We start from the raw sequence: 5987 nt of genomic DNA, 5'->3' as shown, positions 1-5987 counted from the left end.
TGCAAGCTTTTAAGTTTTTCTTTAAATATTGTTCTTCATCTTGAGGTGCTGTAGCATTGTCAGTTATTTATTTATTTACTTTTATYGTCATTTACTTTCCGTCTTTACTTTCCGTCATTTATATTCAGTCATTTACATTCATGTCTTTACTTTATGTCATTTACTTTCCGTAATGAGTAGCTAATTCCATTAGCTCTGGTGTAGGGTAAATGGTGAAATGTTAAACCGAATGAAAGTGGACGTTGTTTCACAGTAACAATGTTCCATTATTTCATTCAAGTTTTATAAAACCAAGCACACTTCTTGACGATTGATCACTTTGAAAGTGTTAAATTGCCATGGATTTAGAGATAAGCCATTGATAAGCACGTCAACTTGAATGATAWRAGAGGTAGACTTGAGAAAGTTGCCGACAAGGAGACTTGTCATTTATGTTCAAACTTAACTCCCGACGGGTTGGTCACTCTCTAAAAGTGTCAAAGTGTGATAGATTCAGAGATGAACTATCTTGAACACGCCAACTTGAATGATATGGGAATCGGCTCGAAAGAGTATTTTTAACAAATAGATTTGTTTAGCCATATATCTTGAAGACACCATTTTGCTACTATCCCTGGTCTGAACAGCACATAGAGATACGGGTGCTAAGCTATAATATAGTGCAAAGGTGAAGTCTGAGAGGAATACCTTCAAGATAGATGGTGGAACTAGTTCTTCTACAGCTTTGTCTGCTGGATTTTGTGTTTATGTTTCACCCCAAGTCTTACAGTGCTACCTTTATTATTCTGTTATATTATCTTTGTTAACTCAGAATCAACCTGAAGTCTTCTTTTTCGTCATCTGAAATCTTTTCTTTTATTAGACTCTTATTTAACTTTTGCTACAATCCTCGTGGACGATAATCCGGTACTTGTACCACTTTATTACTTGGAAAGACGATATTGAGCCATATTGTATACTTGCTTTGTGGCCCAATTTTATTAGTCTGAAGGTGTTAGAAATAGTCCGACCACTCACTGAAAAAGATCCTAAAACAGTTAAAAGGGACAAACTGTTATACACATCTTGTAGACCTTAACGAGACCAACAAAAACAATGTAAGAATTATATACGAATATTAACAATAAAAGTGTTATTGTATCAGACATAATTATAAAAGGCATATTATGTATTATGATTGTTAAAATCAAGGTTTTCTTTTCTAAATTAGGGGAAGTTCTTGTCATGTGAGGATTAGGAATCATAAACGAAAGTTAAAGAATGTATCATTTTATCCAAAATTCTTATAATCGCTTTTTTTAATATTAAATAGATATGATTTTCAGTTTTTGTTTTATAATTAAAAGTTAAAAAAAAGATTCTGAAAATTTCTTACTTTTTATGAAGCTTATAATGGTGTATCAGGAATAAGGAGAAAAATACCTATTGATTCAGATAATTTAAAAAAAGATCGGTTATAAACTTGCAACAATAATCGAAATCAAAATTCAAGACATGTGTGATTTCAGACAAAATTGATCAAAGAAGTGAATTACATTTCATTATGCTCAAAAGGGGAGGACCAATTTTGGCAGGTCAAATGACCGATAATGCTAAGAAAAAGCACAAAAATTAAAAGATAAAAAGGACTAGTTTTTGTCCTTTTTGACCTCCTCAAAATCGCTAGTTTGAAAGCATTACCTGAATTCTAATATGTTGGGTTGTAACATAAATAGAGATAAAATGTAGTTTCATTTTATCGATGCTAATTGAGTAAACGTTTATAGCATAAAAGTCATTACTCTTAATTATCTTATTGGTTAGATTTTTTGCGTTGGTAAACGACCCTTACTCTAAATCTCCTATATTGTATAAATTTGTCTTTCTTGCGATCTAACCAGAGGTGGAAGGCCATATAGGCCTTTAGGGGCCATGACCCTTGTGCTTTTTGGTTCAATAAGTATATATCTATACTATATTATAAAACATTTGACAAAAACTCTTAAAAACCACTTTTTATGCATAAACTACTGTTTATTAATGCATGTTACTTAAAACTCAAGATTACAAGTAGATTGTGCGTAAGTACAACTTATTAAAACTTTATATCTGAATTCATGTAACTAACTGACAGATAAACATAATCAAATATATAGGATAAACATCTCATTTTAAATATAAAAAATCTAAAATATAATTAGAATACTTAACTATTATCATTATAAAATGTTTATATTATTAAACTTAAATTAAATTATAATAAGAAAAATAAATTAAAGAAATTACATAAAAAATGAGAACTTTTAAATAGCTGATTTGATATTAACATTGATATTTTTTTTTTCAAATTTATATTTGATTCAAAAATAAAATCATTATTGATTTCTTAAAAACACATAAAATCGTATTATAACATCGACAAAGACAARGAATAAAATAAAACATTAAAATCGAGATGTATCTCGCTGCATTACGCGAGTACCCGTCTAATATATATATATATATATTATATATATATATATATATATACTACTTTCGAACCCGTGTATTACATGGAGTATTTTACAAGAATTATATGAAAGCAGCATGCATTTTATAAAGAATTAATAATTATATGAGTAAATATTAAGAACTTGTAAAACAAAATTTATAACAAAACGTAAAAGAAATTAGGCAAAGGTAAATAGTTAAAATATTAATAGAATAACAACCACATATCATAAATTACTAAATACTTCTTTATATACTACATTCTTTGTTCTATTGCTAATAATACCATCATCATCTATAACATACTTTTAAACTTTGCCTGCTTTTAACTCTAGATAAAGCAACATATAGCTGACCATGAGTGAAGACCGGTTGTCTTAGAAATAAACCAACCTTCGATAATGACTGTCCTTGGCTTTTATTTATGGTCATGGAAAAACATACTGCAACTGTAAATTATCTCCTTTGAAATTTGAATGAAATCCTTTTGTTTATAGGTGTCAAAGACATTCTTGGAATAAAAGTCTGGCTTCCAATATTGCTTCCAGATATAATCTCTACTTCTATAACCCGGTTTCCTAAAGATAACACCCGTAGTCTAGTTTCATTACATAATCCAGATTTCTGACTAATATTCCTTAGTAACATGATTGGAACACCGACTTTTAGTAATATTTTATGGTTTGGTAAGCCTGATAATTTAAGACCATTTAAGATATCATGAAAGTACAAAGTTTTATCAAACTGGTCGTGAAGTTGCTCTAATTCCCATAGGCTATCTGAACTTAAGTACTCCTTTTCGTCTCCTAGGAACAATGATAGCAAACGTTCATTTATTTCTTGAACGACTTCATGTTTTGGTGCAAGAATTCCTCTTTCCTGAAAGTAAGATGAATTCTTGATGTTTACAAGAATTGAAGGATAGACAAATTGAATTAATGTTGATATAGGATCCATTGAATCGATAATGAAAAGATCATGAGGTATATCAACAACTACCTTACCATCATTATCACTACCAACCTTGCCTTCTCCTAAGTCCAAAATCCAGTTTGCAAAAACCCATGTCTGTTCAATTTCAGAAGATTGACTATCAACAGTTAAGCTCATGTTCTTAGTTAACCTTAGGACTTTGCATTTTTACCAAATGTAAGATTAACGTAACGACGCAATAACAATGTCTTGTCTACTTGTGTTGGGAATAACGGGCAGAATTTATCTGAAATCTCCTCCAAAAACAACTACTTTGCCACCAAAAAGCATTTGTGAGTCACCAATGCGTGGACTATTGAAAATGTCGGTCCCGTTAGGGTCAACAAGATGTGTATAAACAGTTTGTAGAAGGGGGAGATGAATACAAACACAACAAACTTTTCAAATTTAAAATATATATTGATAAAGAATGATCAATACATATTTTACAAGATTGTTTTGTGGAAAGATAAGGTAAAGATAACCTATCTAAATAATCTAAGTTACACACAAGTTCTTAGCAAAGAGAAATGACTTGTTGTTTAAGACTTAGAAGAAAGTAAGTTCTTTCTGGGTAAGAACTATTTAGAATACTTAAAAGGGATTCTAACTTGCTTTTGAAGATAAACGTATTGTGTTCTTTAGATGTGTGTTCTTTAGATGTGTGTTCTTTCATGTATGAACATAAGAGTTAGGGTTCAAGAGTAAGAGTATCTCTGCATGGAGATAGAACACATCTATTTATACCCATTGCATTAAATACATATTTAATGCAATACAGTAGGGTTTGAACACGCGTCAAGCCTTTAGAGAAAGACTTGTCCTTTGCTATAGTGAATAGTACAAAGGCCTATTCATGAGCAGGCATCCTTTCATGGAGTTGGTGGGTAGTAGAATCAACTAATCGGCTCCATACAGTACTATGCTCTAGAAAGGTTATGGGTTTGTCCTATGTGTGTGGAAGGACAAGACAAAAAAAAAATCATGCTCAACAAGCTTCTTTTGATCGCTGAATGCTGGAATAACCCTGAAGGTATCTTCAGCATTCGCTGAGGCTTGGGCAATCTTCACACATATATAGACTAGGTTGTAATCACTGAATGCCGCTTCAGATCACGAACCCGCCAGTCTCTAACCTTCAGTTTCAGTCTTCGACTTTCACTAAAGGTTCTGTGGTGTGAGTTTTGTCTTCTTGAAGTATCGCAGTCGCTGATGGATTTACATTACATGTTCTCAGCGATCACTGAAGAGACTCAGTGATGATCGCTAGAACTGAAAGACAGAAATATAAGTACTTCGTATAAGGTAAAGGCGATTAACATCAAATCACTGAGAGAGAGGATCAACAATCTTCCCCTATTTGATGATAACAAAGCAATATAAAGAAAGTTGCCTTAAGAAATAATAGAAAGAAAAAGTTACATATAAAGTCCATGTCCCTTTTAACTGTTTTGGGATCTTTTTCAGTGAGTCAGTCTTTACTTAGAAAATTTTCTTAAGTTACAAGTTTAAGAAAAATTAAAAGAAGGAAAATTGAAACTGAAAGCATGTTCACTGACTTATAGATTGTTAGTGAATGTAAGAGTAACACTGGAACTCATAGACTTGTGTCGCTATGTAACATCCAATTTCTAATATGCCCAATTATTTGCTTAGTATATTTAATTATTAGGTTAAATATAACTTATGATTTAGTGGGGGTTTTGAGTCTGAAGTTTTAGAATTTTATTTTTAAAGAATATATTAGAGGATATGGGAAAATTTTACGTCGAAAAGATACGTAAACCGAATTTTCTTGGGAGATCTTTCTGGAATATTGTTGTTGGATGTTATAGATTATCTTTTTATGAGCGTGTAGACGAAAACCTCATAGAAAACGGAGTTCCGAGCGAAACGTTATGAATAATTTAAGTGTTGATGGTCAAAATGGGTTCCTAGCCGGGCCAACCCGGCTGTTGGCCTGAATTTTCAACTCTTCTGTGAACTTTTCCTTTGTCACATGAAAAGAATTATCAAATCTTACATTTGCGCTGACAACCACAATTCGAGTCTTGGGGATGTAAGCTCTGTATGCTGCGGTATCCCACGCGTAGCCAATGAAGAATTCGTCATCCCCTTTGGGTTCAAATTTTCCCAGAGACTCTCTGTCGTTAAGTACGTAGCATTTGCAACCAAACACGTGGAAGAACTTGATGTTTGGCCTTCTATTGAATAGAAGTTGATAGGGAGTCTTCTCATAACGCTTGACCACCAGGGACCGGTTTTGAGTGTAGCAGGCAGTTGAAACAGCTTCTGCCCAAAACGATAATAGAAGCCCAGAAGCATTCAACATCGTTCGAGCAACTTCGACAAGCGACCTGTTCTTTCTTTCCACTACTCCATTTTGTTTTGGGGTCCTTGGGGCAGAGAAGTTGTGTGTGATGCCAACAGAGGCCAGGTATTCTTCGATCACAGAATTTTTAAATTATGTGCCATTGTCACTTCGTAATACCCTAACCTGCAAAGAATGAAGAACTTGCAATCTTTTTAAAAGATTGATTAGTATG

At 32.6% G+C, this 5987-nt stretch overlaps 1 pseudogene; it reads right to left on the bottom strand.

The window, feature by feature from the left end:
* Positions 1–2696: 2696 nt before the first annotated feature.
* The window catches only part of LOC112523721, a 19819-nt pseudogene continuing 16528 nt past the window's right edge, over positions 2697–5987 (bottom strand).

The sequence above is a fragment of the Cynara cardunculus genome (genome assembly GCF_001531365.2).
Source record: "Cynara cardunculus var. scolymus isolate 2C chromosome LG 12, CcrdV1, whole genome shotgun sequence".
Classification (NCBI taxonomy): domain Eukaryota; kingdom Viridiplantae; phylum Streptophyta; class Magnoliopsida; order Asterales; family Asteraceae; genus Cynara; species Cynara cardunculus.
Note: the sequence above shows the minus strand (reverse complement) of the source record. Positions and strands in the feature narration are given on the sequence as shown.